Genomic DNA, 18504 nt, shown 5'->3' with positions numbered 1-18504 from the left:
GTTCTCTCCAGAGATGCTGCCTGATCCGCTGAGTTACTCCAGCATTTTGTGATACCTTCGATTTGTACCAGCATCTTCAGTTATTTTCCGACACAAAGCACCCTTAAATATTGTTGGTCCCTTCTTATTCCCCTCCCGCCCCCCCCTCCCCAACCACACCTCCAACACCACCACCCGTCCCTCTTGTTCTCAGCCCCCCCCCCCCATGCTGGGGCCCATTTGTTCTTCGTGACTCGGCCCCCAAGACTCCGACTGCGATGTTTTCCATGTCCCTCCTCGTCCTTGGCCGTTCACTGGCTTGGAAACCGAAACCGAAATTGAACGTCAGCTTGAAGCTCAGCTACAATTTTACGCTGGCAATGCATCGGAATGTTATTTCCAATGCGTGCAAAGGGTCTCAGGCTCAGACGAGCGGAATCCAAACTGATCTGAAAAGTAAATAGATTCACAAATCAAAATTCATATTTTATATTATTGTGCAAAGCGCAGATTTGTGTGGCTGAGATATTGCGTTTGTGTGAGGGAATGTTTTGCTTGAGTGAATATTTCAGCGAAAGGAAGAAGAATTTTTTTTTTAATTTTAAGGCCAATCAGCAATATTTGCCATTCAGCACATCTGATCACTTTCTGCATTGTAATCTAAATTACAAATACAAAGCGAACTGGAGATCAAATTAGCTTCACGAACTTGTTAGAGAATGAGAAATGAATGGCATGTGTTGAGACTGATAACTTTCAAGGAGCAAATGGATGCAAATGAATGAGAAATGTTTCATTCCTGCTCAATATGTATGCAAGCTTATGCCCCGCAAATCCCATAGCATATATTCATGTCCATACGTTCCAGGAACAGAATTTGGCCATTCGGCCCATCAAGTCCACTCCGCCATTCAATCATGGCCTCCTAACCCCATTCTCCTTCCTACTCCCCATAACCCCTGATTCCAGTATCAATAAAGAATCTATCTATCTCTGCCTTAAATGCCGCACTCCAAAGATGTACAGGTTTGTAGGTTAATTGGCTTGGTATAAATGTAAATTATCCCTAGTGTGTGTAGGATAGTATTAATGTGCGAGGATCAGTGGTTGGCATGAACCCGGTGGGCCGAAAGGGCCTGTTTCATAGAAACATAGAAAATAGGTGCAGGAGGAGGCCATTCGGCCCTTCGAGCCAGCACCGTCATTCATTGTGATCATGGCTGATCGTTCCCAATCAATACCCCATGCTTGCCTTCTCCCCATATCCCTTGATTCCACTAGCCCCTAGTGCTCTATCTAACTCTCTCTTAAATCCATGCAGTGATTTGGCTTCCACTGCCCTCTGTGGCAGAGAATTCCACAAATCCACAACTCTCTGGGTGAAAAAGCTTTTTCTCACCTCAGTTTTAAATGACCTCCCCTTTATTCTAAGACTGTGGCCCCTGGTTCTGGACTCGCCCAACATTGGGAACATTTTTCCTGCATCTAGCTTGTCCAACCCTTTTATAATTTGATATGTTTCTATAAGATCCCCTCTCATCCTTCTAAACTCCAGTGAATACAAGCCTAGTCTTTTCAATCTTTCCTCATATGTCAATCCCACCATCCCAGGGATCAATCTCGTGAACCTATGCTGCACTGCCTCAATTACAAGGATGTCCTTCCTCAAATTAGGAGACCAAAACTGTACACAATACTCCAGATGTGGTCTTACCTGGGCCCTATACAACTGCAGAAGTACCTCTTTACTCCTATACTGAAATCCTCTTGTTATGAAGGCCAACATTCCATTAGCTTTCTTCACTGCCTGCTGTATCTGCACGCCAACTTTCAGTGACTGGTGTACAAGGACACCCAGGTCTCGCTGCACCTCCCCCTTACCTAACCTAACTCCATTGAGATAATAATCTGCCTCCTTGTTTCTGCCGACAATGTGGATAACCTCACATTTATCTATATTATACTGCATCTGCCACGCATCTGCCCACTCACTCAACCTGTCCAGGTCACCCTGCAACCTCCTAACATCCTCTTCACAGTTTACACTGCCACCCATCTTTGTGTCATCTGCAAACTTGCTAGTGTTGCTTCTAATTCCCTCTTCCAAATCATTAATATCATATCATATCATATCATATCATATATATACAGCCGGAAACAGGCCTTTTCGGCCCTCCAAGTCCGTGCCGCCCAGTGATCCCCGTACATTAACACTATCCTACACCCACTAGGGACAATTTTTACATTTACCCAGCCAATTAACCTACATACCTGTACGTCTTTGGAGTGTGGGAGGAAACCGAAGATCTCGGAGAAAACCCACGCAGGTCACGGGGAGAACGTACAAACTCCTTACAGTGCAGCACCCGTAGTCAGGATCGAACCTGAGTCTCCGGCGCTGCATTCGCTGTAAAGCAGCAACTCTACCGCTGCGCTACCGTGCCGCCATATATATGGTAAACAGTTGTGGCCCCAACACCGAGCCTTGCGGCACTCCACTCGCCACTGCCTGCCATTCTGAAAAGGACCCGTTTACTCCTACTCTTTGCTTCCTGTCTGCCAACCAATTTTCTATCCATGTCAACACCCTACCCCCAATACCATGTGCTCTAATTGTAGTCACCAATCTCCTGTGCGGGACCTTATCAAAGGCTTTCTGAAAGTCTAGATACACTACATCCACTGAATCCCCTTCATCCATTTTACTTGTCACGTCCTCAAAAAATTCCTGAAGCATAATTTCCCTTTAATAAATCCATGCTGACTTGGACTTTTCCTTTTACTACTATCCAAATGCACCGTTATTACCTCTTTAATAATTGACTCCAGCATCTTTCCCACCACCGATGTCAGGCTAACTGGTCTGTAATTCCCCGTTTTCTCTCTCGCTCCTTTCTTGCAAAGTGGGATAACATTAGCTATCCTCCAATCCACAGGAACTGATCCTGAATCTATTGAACATTGGAAAATGATCACCAATGCGTCTACTATTTCTAGAGCCACCTCCCTGAGGACCCTGGGATGCAGACCATCAGGCCCAGGGGATTTATCATCCTTCAGTCCCATTAATCTGCCTAATACTATTTCTCGCCTAATGCAAATTACTTTCAGTTCCTCTACTTCCCTAGATCCTCTGTCCTCCAGTACATCTGGGAGATTGTTTGTGTCTTCCTTAGTGAATTTTTCATCTTTGCCTCATGTTGGCGCAAGTCACACTGATTTTAGATGGTTTAAATGGACAACCATAATCATCTAATGTTGGAAAATGGAGTGAATTACAGGGATTTATACTCTGTGAGTGAGCACTACATTATGTTCAGATTGGCCAAGATGATTAAAATTTGCTCTAATCTTACTGGCAAGAGTGTGTTATTGTCAGATGTCCCAGATAGAACAATGAAATTCTTACCTGTAATATGTAATATGTAAACATTGTACACTGTTAACAATATAATAAATGAGGGAAAACGTTCAGTACATATACCACACACACACACACACACACACACACACACTCAATATTTTATATATATATATTATATTATATAATATATTATATAATATATATATATATATATATATATATAAAATATTGAGTGTGTGTGTGTGATGTAAGTACTGATATATATATATATATATATATATATATATATATACATACACACATACATGCATATAAAAAACATACAAACAATAATATATATATATATATACACACACACATACATGCATATAAAAAAACACAAACAATAACAGTGCAGTAATAACAATAATTTTCGATGTAGTTTAGTTTTTATGTTTAGAGATACAGTGCGGAAACAGGCCCTTCGGCCCACCGTGTCCGCACCGCCCAGCGATCCCCGCACATTAACACTATCCTACACACACAAGGGACAATTTTTACATTTACCCAGTCAGTTAACCTACATACCTGTACGTCTTTGGAGTGTGGGAGGAAACCGAAGATCTCGGAGAAAACCCACGCAGGTCACGGGGAGAACGTGCAAACTCCGTACAGACGGAGCCCGTAGTCAGGATCGAAGCTGAGTCTCCGGCGCTGCATTCGCTGTAAGGCGGCAACTCTACCGCTGCGCCACCGTGCCGCCCATCCCTGTCCCTGTCCTGCACTCTTCTACGTGGAGGAAGCAATTGCAGGTACCGGTTTACACAGAAGATAGACTATAAAAGCTGGAGTAACTCAGCAGGTCATGCAGCATGTTTGAGGAAAAGGAATAGGTGACGATTTGGGTCGAGACCTTTCTTCAAACTGGCCTGGGCCTCCTCCACTCACTGTCAGTGTAAGGCCACATGTAAATTGGAGGAACAGCGTGTGGCCTCGAGAAGGGTCTCGACCCGAAACGTCACCTATTCCTTTTCTCCAGAGAAGCTGCCTGACCCGCTGAGTTACTCCAGCATTTTGTGTCTATCTTCTGTGCTGTTCGATATTTTATGTGTTTCAAGAAAATCGATCACCCATTTGCCTGTGTTGTTCTGATAGAGTCATCGAGTGAGACAGTGTGGCCCCTTTTGGCCCAACTTGCCCACACCGGCCAACATGTCCCATCCACACTAGTCCTGTTCAATAATAACCAGCGGCTAAGTCACAAGTTCACAAGTCATAGTAGAATTAGGACATTCGGCCCATCGAGTCTACTCCGCCATTCAATCATGGCTGATCTCTGTCTCCTAATCCCATTTTCCTGCCTTCTCCCCATAACCCTTGATACTCTTTCTAATCAAGAATTGATTGTCTATCTCTGCCTTAAAAACATCCACTGACTTGGCCTCCACAGCCCCCTGTGGCGATGAGTTCCACAGATTAACCACCCTCTGACTAAAGAAGTTCCTCCTCACCTCCTTTCTAAAAAAGCGCCCTTTAATTCTGAGGCTATGACCTCTAGTTCTAGACTCTCCCACCAGTGGAAATATCCTCTCCACGTCCACTCTATCGATGTTAAAGCCCACATAGTCATGGAGAGCTGTCTTGACTGGCAGTGTGCATTTCTTTAGTATTCCATAAAATCCAAGCATCATTGACTCTTGACACAATATCCTAATTTGGATTAAAGACCCGTGTAGTCCATTACAACAGTAATTTGAGGGTTTTAGGAGCCATTTGTTAAGTATGAGCTTCGAACATAATGAGACTGAACAATTTTATTCATTTTACAAATTGACCTGAAATGGGGCCTGATTTTTGTGGAGGCATTGCTCTTCGCATCTGACTAAACTTCACAGATTTATCTCCGATACAGCAGGATGCCTGTTTATATCTGTACTGTGGTGTGTAATGAATTATCGCAATAAATCATTCATAAACTTGTAGAAAGGAAACCTAACAAGTATGAAAATGTCAAACATGTTGACGTAACGGTAATAGTCTTTTATCGGTGACGGTTTCTCCAGTGCCAAAAATATATTCGCTGGATTTAATAACTGTTGAAAGCATATTTTTTAGATTTAGAGATACAGCGCGGAAACAGGCCCTTCGGCCCACCGGGTCCGCGCCGCCCAGCGATCCCCGCACATTAACACTATCCTACACACACTAGGGACAATTTTTACATTTACCCAGTCAATTAACCTACATACCTGTACGTCTTTGGAGTGTGGGAGGAAACCGAAGATCTCGGAGAAAACCCACGCAGGTCACGGGGAGAACGTACAAACTCCGTACAGACGGCGCCCGTAGTCAGGATCGAACCTGAGTCTCCGGTGCTGCATTCGCTGTAAGGCAGCAACTCTACCGCTGTGCCACCGTGCCGCCCTGGCATATTTTAATATTTGTATTTTCAACCAGAGTTATTGTACATAGCAAGGGTGGCATGGCAGTAGAGTTGCTGCCTTACAGCGCCAGAGACCCGGGATCAATCCTGACTGCGAGTGCTTGTCTGTACGGAGTTTGTACGTTCTCCCCGTGACCTGCGTGGGTTTGCTCTGAGATCACACTTGCAAAGACGTACAGGTTTTTAGGTTAATTGTCTTGGTGTAAAAAAATGTAAAAGCATCCCCAGCATGTGTAAGGCTAGTGTTAGTGTGTGGGGATCGCTGGTCGGTGAGAACTCGGTGGGCCGAAGAGCCTGTTTCCGCCATGTTTCTCTAAACTAAACTAAACTAATTAGCAAGTTTGCAGATGTTACGAAAGTGGCTGGTATTATTGGATAGTGAAAACGATTGTCAAAGATTGCAGCAGGATCTTGATCAGTTGGCCAGGTGGGCTGAGGAATGGTTGGTGGAATTTAATACAGAGCAATGTGAGGTGTTGCATTCTAACATGGGCAGGGCCTACACAGTGAATGGTGGGGCTCTGGGGAGTGTTGTAGAGCAGAGGGAATCTAGGCGTGCAGGTGCATGGTTCCTTGAAGGTGACATCTTAGACAGATGGGGTTGTCAAAAACCTTCATCAGTCAGAGTATTGTGTATAGAAGTTGGGAGGTCATGTTGCAGTTGTATAAGATATTGGTGAGGCTGCATTTAGTGTATTGAGTTCAGTTCTGGGCACCATGGTATGGGAAAGATCATGTAGTTCGAAAGGGTATTGTGAAGATTTTCGATGATGTTGCCAGGACTGGAGAGTCTGAAGCTACAGTAATAATAATAATAATAATAATAATAATAATAATATTCATTTATTGTCATTGCAACGAGTACAACGAAATTAAAAAATAGCCAATCCTGACGGTGCGTACAAACATATATGCAATAAATGCAAAAACAAATAAATACATAAATACAATTAAATACAATTATATTAAGTACAAGATTTTTTAACGGTGTTGCCTAGTGCAAAGGTAGTGTTCAGTTCTCGTATGGCCCTGGGGTAAAAACTGTTCTTAAGTCTGTTTGTTCGGGATTTGATCGACCTGAAACGTCGACCAGAGGGCAGATGAACAAACAGACGGTGGCCGGGGTGGGATGGATCTTTTATTATTTTGCCTGCTCTACTGAGGCAGCGTAGGCTGAACAGGTGCTCCAGGGAGGGCAGTGAGCAGCCGATGATCTTCTGGGCCGTCGTGATGACCCTCTGAAGGGCCTTCCTGTCCTTTTCTGAGCAGCTGGCATACCATGTGGTTATACAGTATGCCAGCACACTCTCGATGGAGCAGCGATAGAAGGACAACATGAGCTTCTCCTGCAGGTTGGTTTTCCTGAGGATCCTCAGGAAGTGGAGTCTCTGCTGTGCCTTCTTTACTGTGGTGATGGTGTTGGTAGACCAGGTAAGATCCTCTGCGATGTGCGTACCCAGGAACCTGAAAGCTGGTACCCTTTCCACACAGACCCCAAAATAGGCCCTCACCCTCCTATTCCCTGGAGTGCAGGAGGATGAGGGGTGATCTTATAGGGGTGTATAAAATCATGCGAGGAATATATCGGGCAGATGCACAGAGTCTCTTGCCCAGAGTGGGGGAATTGAGAATTAGTGGGCATAGGTTCAAGGTGAAGGGGGAATGATTTAATAGGAATCTGAAGGGTAACTTTTTCACACAAGGCATGGTGGGTACGTAGAACGAGTTGCCGGAGGAGGTAGTTGAGGCTGGGACTATCGCAATGTTTGAGAAGCAATTGGACAGGTACGTTGGAGGGATACGGAGCAAACGCAGGCAGGTGGGACGAGTGTAGATGGGGCACGTTGGTCGGTGTGGGCAAGTTGGGCAAGAAGGGTCCGTTTCCACACTCTATAATGATGTCTGCAAGCAGTATTAATAAACAGATTTGCACGCATTTAAAGCACATATATACGCGATGTGTAAATGTAGGGACATGTATGCAAGGCAGCACACTCCATGCCGTCTCTGGCCTTATTATTAATTGAGTTAGATGCCGCAGATGAAGCTTCCTACGATAACATTAACCCAGAGGAAATATCCATGTGAGGCCAAATGATGTTATCCTGCACTGTGCAAGACAATGATTCCGTGAATGAAGCAGGCCACAACCCGACACAATTCCATCTAACTGGTAACCTTTGGTAGTTGGAAACCTTTCCCCTCTCAGCCATTCAATCATGGCCGATCTCTGTCTCCTAATCCCATTTTCCTGCCTTCTCCCCATAACCCTTGATACTCTTTCGAATCAAGGATTTATTGTCTACCTCTGCCCTAGCAGCTGCCGCTCACCTGCGGTCCATTTGTCTTTGTGTTTTTGTGTTTTTGTTGTTTTTTTTGTCTTAATTGTAGTTGTGATGTGGTGTTTTTGTGTTTGTGTACTGTGTGTGTATGTGGGGGGGAGGGGGAAACTAACACTGTAAATATGTGTCCCTTCCGAACGGAGACCCGACCTTTGTTTTCTGGGCCGTGTCTCCGTTCCTGCTGCGGCCTACCATCGGCCCAACTCCTGGAGCTGTCGGCCTCCATCGGACTTACCATCCAAGTCCGTGGATCGGACTTACCATCACCGGAGCCGGCCGTCTTCGGAGGCTGCGGGAGCGGCTGCGACTCGCCTTAGGTTCGGGCCGCGTGGATTCCGACATCGGGAGCTCCGGCAGCGGCAGCGTGTTCGCCCGCCCCGGATCGCGGGGCTTGGGGCGCGGACATTTCACCGTCCGGCGCGGCCTAAGATGGCCGCGGGATATTTCTCTGCTGGGCGGGGGTTTCAATTGTCGGGAGCCACGACCGCCCCGACGTGCAACAACAGCGGCAGCGACAGCGACAGCGACAGCGTGTTCGCCCGCCCCGGATCGGACTTATCATCAGCGGAGCCGGCCGTCTTCGGAGGCTGCGGGAGCGGCTGCGACGCGACGCGCCTTGGGCTTGGCCAGCTGTGGACCGTCCGGCGCGGCCTGCAACCACAACAACCTGACTGCGGGCGAGGACAGCGGGAGAAGGGAAAGACATTGTGGCCTTCCATCACAGTGAGGAGAGAGAGGACTGGAGGAGACTCACTGTGATGGATGTTTCTTTGATGGATGTTTCTTTTTTGTGTGTTTTTGGGGTTGGGTGGTTTGAGTGCCTGTTTGATGCTTTTATTGTTGGACTGTGTTTTTGGGGGTTTTAGGGTGTGTGATTTGAATGCCTATTTAATGCTTCTATTGTTGGACTGTGTTTTGGGGGGTTTTTGGGGTTGGGTAATTTGGGTGCCTGTTTAGTGCTTTTATTGTTGGACTGTGGGTGATTGAATTAACATTTTGTTCAAGATGGCCGCGCCGTTGTGTTTGGCTGCCTGCCACTGTATGTTTCTTTTTTTCCTAGTCAGATGTGCAGCACTTTGGTCAACGTGGGTTGTTTTTAAATGTGCTATACAAATAAATTGACTTGACTTGACTTGACTTAAAAACATCCACTGACTTGGCCTCCACAGCCCTCTGTGCAATGAGTTCCACAGATTAACCACCCTCTGACTAAAGAAGTTCCTCCTCACCTCCTTTCTAAAAGAGCGCCCTTTAATTCTGAGGCTATGCCCTCTATTTCCTCAGAAAAAAAAGGCTATAATGATGCTGTTGACACTTTACCTTTTAAACAATTTGTTGGTATCTCAGAACAGAGTAAAAACCATAAGCTCTCAGTGAATCCAGTGATTATTGCAGGCTAAGCTTTCTCTTTGCTAGTGCAGGGAAAGTAATTTTGAATATCTGTGTGTGTGTGTGTGTGTGTAGAATACAATGGAATCCTTCATACCCAGCAAACGTTGCAACCACTGCCCAGGCCATCACGAGTTCAGACCTCCCCACCATTGAAGAGATCTACAGGAGTGGCTGCCTCAAAAAAAGGGCAGTCAGCATCATCAGAGACCCACACCACCCTGGCCACGCTCTCGTTTCACCCCTGCCATCGGGAAGAAGGTACAGGAGCCTGAAAACTGTAACGTCCAGGTTCAGGAACAGCTTAATCCCTACAGCCATCAGGCTATTAAACACTACAACCTCAACATAAGCTCTGAACGTGGGCGGCCACGGTGGCGCAGCGGAAGAGTTGCCGCCTTACAGCGAATGCAGCACCCGAGACCTGGGTTCGATCCCGACTATGGGTGCTGTCTGTACGGAGTTTGTACGTTCTCCCCATGACCCTCGGGGGTTTTCTCCGAGATCTTCGGTTTCCTCCCGCACTCCAAAGACGTACAGGCTTGTGGGTTAATTGGCTTGGTCTAATTGGCTTGGTAAATTTTCCCTAGTGTGTGTATAGGATAGTGTTAATGTGCGGGGATCGCTGGGCGGTGCGGACACGGTGGGCCAAAGGGCCTGTTTCCGCACTGTATCTCTAAACATAAAAACTAAACTACATCGAAAATTATTGTTATTACTGCACTATTATTGTTTGTGTTTTTTTATATGCATGTGTGTGTGTATATATATATATATTATTGTTTGTATGTTTTTTATATGCATGTATGTGTGTGTATATATATATATATATATATATATATATAAGTACATACACCACACACACACACTCAATATTTTATGTATATATATATATATTATATAATATATAAAATATTGAGTGTGTGGTGTATGTACTTATATATATATATATATATACACATACATGCATATAAAAAAACATACAAACAATAATATATATATATATACACACACACATGTGTTATTGTCAGATGTCCCAGATAGAACAGTGAAATTCTTACCTGTAATATGTAATATGTAAACATTGTACACTGTTAACAATATAATAAATAAGGAAAAAAGTTCAGTACATATACCATACACACACACACTCAATATTTTATATATATATATATATATATATATGTATTATATAATATATTATATAATATAATATATATATATATAAAATTTGAGTGTGTATGGTATATGTACTGAACTTTTTTCCTCATTTATTATATTGTTAACAGTGTACAATGTTTACATATTACATATTACAGGTAAGAATTTCATTGTTCTATCTGGGACATCTGACAATAACACACTCTTGACAGTAAGATTAGACCAATTTTTAATCATCTTGGCCAATCCGTACATAATGTGGTGCTCACTCACGGACTATAAATCCCTGTAATTCACTCCATTTTCCAACATTAGATGATTATGGTTGTCCATTTAAACCATCTAAAATCAGTGTGACTTGCGCCAACATGAGGCAAAGATGAAATATCTCCGAGCATAAATGAGGCATTAGTAACAAGATGGTGTATGTAGGGAAACAGAACTAAACTGCCGAGCATCTCAATGCACATGACAACCTTTGTATTTTCGAGGTGCCTTCTCAAAGACATTGAGCAAAATGTACATTCTAATATATTGCAAACAAAAATGAGATACCATGTAGTTAGTTTCAGTGATTACGGTGTCACGGTGGCGCAGCGGTAGAGTTGCTGCCTTACAGCGCAGTGTCCCGGGTTCGATCCCGACTACGGGTGCTGCCTGTACGGAGTTTGTACGTTCTCCCCGTGACCGCGTGGGTTTTCTCCGGGTGCTCCGGTTTCCTCCCACACTCCAAAGACGTACAGGTTTGTAGGATAATTGGCTTTGGTAAAATGGTAAATTGTGTCCGGTGCGTAAGGTAGTGTTAGTGTGCGGAGGTCGGCGCGGACACGGTGGGCCGAAGGGTCTGTTTCCGCGCCTACTTTAAAGACGTTCTCCTCCTCTCTCCGACGAGAGCTCGGCAACATCGTCTCTCACTGCTCCCCCCTCTGTGATTCCTCGTGCTCTCCCGCTCCACGACTTCTCTCCAGAGATGCTGCCTGTCCCGCTGAGTTACTCCAGCATTTTGAATTCTGAATTCTGAATTACCTTTATTGTCATTCAAAATGAATTGAACAAAAATCATTTGCCACGCAGCCTCAACAGTACAGAGTAAAGACACAAGACACACAATTTTAACACAAACATCCATCACAGTGACTACCGTGACACTGTGATGGAAATTAAAAAAAAAATTCTTCTCTCTTCCCCCATGCTTCTCCCACGGACAGATAGTTCGACTTCTGCTGACCGACTCGCGCAGCCCCCGCAAGGAGATGGAAAGTCCCGTGGCCGAGCCATACCGGGTGATGGAAGGCCCCGCGGCCGAGCCGCGCTGGGCGATGGAAGGCCCCGCGGCCAAGCCGTGCCGGGAAAGTCCCGCGGCTGAGCCGCGCCGGGCGATGTAAAGTCCCGCGGCCGAGCCGCGCCGGGCGATGGAAGGCCCCCCGGCCGAGCCGCGCCGGGCGATGTAAAGTCCCACGGCCGAGCCGCGCCGGGCGTCCATCTTCGGTTTAAACCAGCACCTGCATTTTCTTCCTGCGCATCGTTAGTTGCACAGATTGATCCACCGGTGATTGTTTACCAACCATTTGTCTGTCTTCTTGTTCCACTGAGAAAATCTTTACAATGAGTGGATGCTGCCTCAGGAAAATGGATCAACGTCCTCGGTCTGAAATGAAGAGGAATTTCTTTGCTCAGTGGGTTGTGAATCTTTGAAATCTGAAAACGGTTCTCCAGTCATTCAATGTTTGTTTTTAAAGAGAGAGGATGGATTGTTGAACCCTGGGGCAACAAGACACCTGGGCACAAGGGAGGAAATTGGACGTGAGATTAAGGCTGTGCAGGAAGGAACTGCAGATGCACTGAAGACAGACACAAAATGCTGGAGTAACTCAGCGGGACAGGCAGCATCACTGGAGAGAAGGTTAACATATGATGAGCGTTTGTCAGCACTGGGCCTGTACTCGCTGGAGTTTGGAAGAATGTGGAGGGAACCTCATTGAAACGTACCGAATATTGAAATGCTTGGATAGAGTGGATGGGAGGAAGATGTTTCCACCAGTGCGAGAGTCTAGGACCAGAGGGCACAGCCTCAGAATTGAAAGAAGTTCCTTTGGGAAGGAGATGAGGAGGAATTTCTTCATTCAGAGGGTGGTGAATCTGTGGAATTATTTGCCACAGAAGGCTGTGGAGACCATCAATGGATATTTTTTAAGGCAGAGGTAGATAGATTCTTGATTAGGACGGGTGTCAGGGGTTATGGGGAGAAGGCAGGAGAATGGGGTTAGGAGGGAGAAATAGATCAGACATAGACATATAAAATAGGTGCAGGAGGAGGCCATTCAGCCCCAAGCCAGCACTGCCATTCATTGTGATCATGGCTGATTGTCCCCAATCAATAACCCATGCCTGCCTTCTCCCCAATCAGCCAATAATTGAATAGTGGAGTAGACTTGATGGGCCGAATGGCCTAATTCTGCTCCTATCACTTATGACCTTATGACGTTTCAAGTCGAGACGTCTGAAGAAGGGTCTTGACCTGAAAAGTCACCCCTTCCTTCTCTCCTGAGATGCTGCCTGACCCGCTGAGATTTATCCATTGTGAACAAATTAGACCCGATAGGGTGCATGCATTACTCTTTACCTTCTGTTGATCGAATCTGTTTCTCCCCCTATAATCTCAGCAAAATTTCGTTTCAATTTTACGGGACTATTTTGTGCCTACCAAATGATATCATTGTTCAAGGTGAGGTTCTGCCTAAATGAAGATCCAGACTTGGCAGTTTTCCCCAAATTTGCTGGATATTTTATGGTAGGGTTCTTAACAAATAGTTCTAAACATCAGAGGAAACTTACAGCTTTTTAAATCAAATGGTCGGGAAAATTATTGATTTAATAAGCTGGAGTAGCTCAGCAGGTCAGGCAGCTTCTCTGAAGAAAAGGAATAGGTGACTTTTCGGGTCAAGACCCTTCTTCAGTCTCGACCCAAACCTGTTCCTTTTCTCCTGTGATGCTGCCTGACCTGTGATAAGGTCCCACACGGGAGATTGGTGAGCAAAATTAGAGCACATGGTATTGGGGATCGGGTATTGACATGGATATAGAATTGGTTGGCAGACAGGAAGCAAAGAGTAGGAATAAACGGGTCCTTTTCAGAATGGCAGGCAGTGGAGAGTGGAGTGCCGCAAGGCTCGGTGCTGGGCCACAACTATTTACAATATATATTCATGATTTGGATGATGGAATGAAAAGTAACACTAGCAAGTTTGCGGATGACACAAAGCTGGGTGGCAGTGCGAACTGCGAAGAGAATGTTAGGAGGTTGCAGGGTGACTTGGAGAGGTTGAGTGAGTGGGCAGATGCAGTATAATGTAGATAAATGTGAAGTTATCCACTCTGACGGCAAAAATAAGGAGGCAGATTATTATCTCAATGGTGTCAGATTAGGTAAAGGGGAAGTGCAACGAGACCAGGGTGTCCTTGTACACCAGTCACTGAAAGTAAGCGTGCAGGTACAGCAGGCAGTGAAGAAAGCTAATGGCATGTTGGCCTTCATAACAAGAGGATTTGAGTACAAGAGCAAAGAAGTCCTTCTGCAGTTGTATAGGGCCCTATCAGGAGTATAGACCACATCAGGAGTATTGTGTATAGTTTTGGTCTCCTAATTTGAGGAAGGACTTCCTTGCTATTGAGGCAGTACAGCGTAGGTTCACGAGGTTAATCCCTGGGATGGAGGAACTGTCATATGAGGAAAGATTGGAAAGACTAGGCTTGTATTCACTGGAGTTTAGAAGGATGAGAGGGGATCTTACAGACGTATAAAATTATAAAAGGACTACCTAGACAAGCTAGATGCAGGAAAAATGTTCCCAATGTTGGGGGAGTCCAGAACCAGGGGACACAGTCTTAGAATAAAGGGGAGGCCATTTAAAACTGAGGTGAGAAGGAACTTTTTCACCCAGAGAGTTGTGAATTTGTGGAATTCTCTGCCACAGGTTACTGATTGTAGGTGATCAGCCATGATAACAATGAATGGTGGTGCTGCCTCGAAGGGCCAAATGGCCTCTTCCTTCACCTATTTTCTATGTTTCTATGTTTCTCAACTGCCGGAGGAGATAGTTGAGGCAGCAACTACACACACAATGTGTCATCCCTTAACTAGAGGTCACTGTTTAGATATCAGGAGTCTACGCATTTAAGACAGATATGAACTTTTTTTTCAGAAGGTCATGAGTCTTTAGAACCTTCTGCATCATGTGATTCTTTGAATTTATCCGTCTAAGGCGCTGTAAAGGATTGAGAGAATGAAGTGATAGAGGACTGGAAGAGTTTTGCATGGCATAGACTTCTTGTGTTAAAAATCATTGCACAAAGGGTGGTCGTATGGAACGAGCTGCCGGAGGAGGTTTAAGGTGAGGGAGGGAAAGATTTAATAGGAACCTGAGGGGCAACTTTTTTGACATCAAAATATGGCAGGTACATGGATCGATCTCCATGTGCGGCACGGTGGCGCAGCGGTAGAGTTGCTGCCTTACAGCGAATGCAGCGCCGGAGACTCAGGTTCGCTCCTGACTACGGGCGCTGTCTGTACGGAGTTTGTACGTTCTCCCCGTGACCTGCGTGGGTTTTCTCCGAGGTCTTCGGTTTCCTCCCACACTCCAAAGACGTACAGGTATGCAGGTTAATTGGCTTGGTAAATGTAAAAAATTGTCAGTGTGTGTAGGATAGTGTTAATGTGCGGGGATCGCGGACCCGGTGGGCCGAAGCCGGTGGGCCGAAGGGCCTGTTTCCGCGCTGTATCTCTAAATCTAAAAAATCTAAAAAAATCTGCAAGAGGAGGAAGTTGAGGCAGGTACTGTTGTTACAACGTTCAAGAAACATTTAGACAGGTACATGGATAGGATAGGTTTAGAGGGAGATGGATCAAATATAGGCAGGTGAGACTAGTGTAGATGGGGCATGTCAGTCGGCGTGGGCAAGTTGGACTGAAGGGCCTGTTTCTAAGCTGTATCACTCTACGACTCTATGCTACAAGCCAGTGGAAGATGACGCAACACTGTTTGGAAGGTCTATTGGTCTGTTTAATAATTGTAATAGAATGAATTTGTATTAGCAACCTCAATTTAATTGAGTCGAGACCAGTTCACTGTCTCTGTTTATCAGTTTCCCCGAACAACAGCTGGTCAATTGTACAGATTCTTAAGATACAGTTAAATCAATTTAACCGTGTGGGAGGTTGATCCGATGAGCATTGCTTATTATCATTAGATTTGTGGAAAAGCAAGCAGAACACTGGAGACATTAACGCAAGAGATTAAATGGTCCCAACAGGGGCAATTAGGAAAATCGAGAGTCAATAAAAGTCTGTTCGTTTTATGGGATAATAGTGACACTCGGGGCAAAAGAGGGAAAGGAGTTCCCAAAGTATGTTTAAGAAAATATTTGAAATGAGGGAATTTCTGCCAAGACAGCACTGATGGACTTGGTGCTTGGAAATGAGGGCGTGCAGCGTAGGTTTACCAGGTTAATTCCCGGAATAGTGGGACTGTCGTATGTTGAAAGACTGGAGCGACTAGGCTTGTATACACTGGAATTTAGAAGGATGAGAGGAGATCTTATCGAAACGTATAAGATTATTAAGGGGTTGGACACGTTAGAGGCAGGAAACGTGTTCCCAATGTTGGGGGAGTCCAGAACCAGGGGCCACAGTTTAAGAATAAGGGGAAGGCCATTTAGAACTGAGGAGGAAAGACTTTTTCAGTCAGAGAGTTGTGAATCTGTGGAATTCTCTGCCTCAGAAGGCACTGGAGGCCAATTCTCTGAATGCATTCAAGAGAGAGCTGGATAGAGCTCTTAAGGATAGCGGAGTCAGGGGGTATGGGGAGAAGGCAGGAACGGGGTACTGATTGAGAATGATCAGCCATGATCACATTGAATGGCGATACTGGCTCGAAGGGCCGAATGGCCTCCTCCTGCACCTATTGTCTATTGAAATTAGCCAAACTAAGTGGAACATGTGTCGGTGGGGGAATAACTAGGTAAAAATTGGTAAGTCAAATCGGTGGTAAGGAAGGCAAACACAATGCTAGCATTTATTTTGAGATGAATTTAAAAGAGATTTAGATAGAGCTCTAGGGGCTAGCGGAATCAAGGGATATGGGGAGAAGGCAGGCACGGGTTACTGATTGTGGATGATCAGCCATGATCACAATGAATGGTGGTGCTGGCTCGAAGGGCCGAATGGCCTCCTCCTGCACCTGTTTTCTATGTTTCTATGATTAGAATACAAAAACAGGGATGTGATGCTGAGGATTTATAAGACACTGGTAAGACCGCATTTGGAATATTGTGAGCAATTTTGGACCCCATATCTTAGGAAGGATGCGCTGGCACTGGATAGGGTCCAGAGGAGGCCTCTGGTCCTAGACTCTCTCACTAGTGGAAACATCCTTTAAGGTTCACTAAGGTTCACAGCACACCATCGCCTCTACTTCCTTAGAGGCTTAGGAAGTTCGGCATGTCCCCAACAACTCTCACCAACTTCCACTCATGCGCCGTAGAAAGCATTTTATCGGGATGCATCACAGCTTGGTTTGGGAACAGCTCCATCCAAGACCGCAAGAAATAACAGCGAATTGTGGACGCAGCCCAGACCATCACACAAACCAACCTCCCATCCATTGACTCCATTTATACCTCACGCTGCCTCGGCAAGACCAGTAGCATAATCACATCCTGGCCACTCCCTTTTCTCCCTTCTCCTATCAGGCGAAAGGTATAGAAGTGTGAAAACGCACATCTCCAGATTCAGGGACAGTTTCTTCCCAGCTGTTATCAGGCAACTGAACCATCCTACCACAACCAGAGCGCAGTGCTGAACTACTATCTACCTCATTGGTGACCCTCGGACTACCCTTGATCGGACTTTACTGGCTTTACCATGCACTAAACGTTATTCCCTGACCACGTATCTGAACACTGTAAATGGATCGATTGTAATCATGTCTTTCCGTTGACTGGTTGGCACGCAACTAAAGCTTTTCACTTTACCATCGGTGCACATGGCAAAAAACTAAACTACTAAACTAAACACTATCAAGGCCTTCATCCTATCTAAGGTCTTCATCCTAAAAATCATAATAACTTCAGATCACCATTTCTCATTGGACCTCAGTAAAGTGCCATGAAAAACAAACTGTTTTTCTTTTTAATTATACACTGCAGATTGCAAAGTGTTTTTAACAGTAGGACTAATGGTATTTGGCTGTGGGTAATTCAATTGAAATTCAAGCACAAAATGTACCTCTCATGTATTGGCAGGAGCACTGGGTAAGTAATTGTAATAGATATATCTTGTAATTTTGTTATAATGTTATATAAAATTGTTATATGTAAATATTATTTAAATAATATATTTAACTTTTAGGAAGTCTATTTTAGATATTATATATTACAATTATATAATAATTATATATACATATATATAATTGATATATATATAATTGTAATATGTAACATATAAAATAGACCTAAAAGTTAGTGATTTAAATAAATAATTGAAATTAATATATACATATATATATTTATATATATACAGTATACACATATACACACACATATATACACATACACACATACACATATACGCATATACATATATACATATACACACCCAAACATACACCGATCAGCCAAAACATTATGACCACCTGCCTAATATGCTGTTAGTCCTCCATGTGCTGCCAAAACAGCGCCGACCCGCCAAGGCATGGACTCTACAAGACCCCTGAAGGTGTCCTGTGATATCTGGCAGCAAAACATCAGCAGCAGATCCTTCGAGTCCTGTAAGTTGCGATGTGGAGCCGCTG

Source organism: Rhinoraja longicauda, chromosome 5 (genome assembly GCF_053455715.1).
Source record: "Rhinoraja longicauda isolate Sanriku21f chromosome 5, sRhiLon1.1, whole genome shotgun sequence".
Lineage (NCBI taxonomy): Eukaryota > Metazoa > Chordata > Chondrichthyes > Rajiformes > Arhynchobatidae > Rhinoraja > Rhinoraja longicauda.
The sequence above is the reverse complement of the archived record's forward strand: the minus strand, read 5'-3'. Positions refer to the sequence as shown.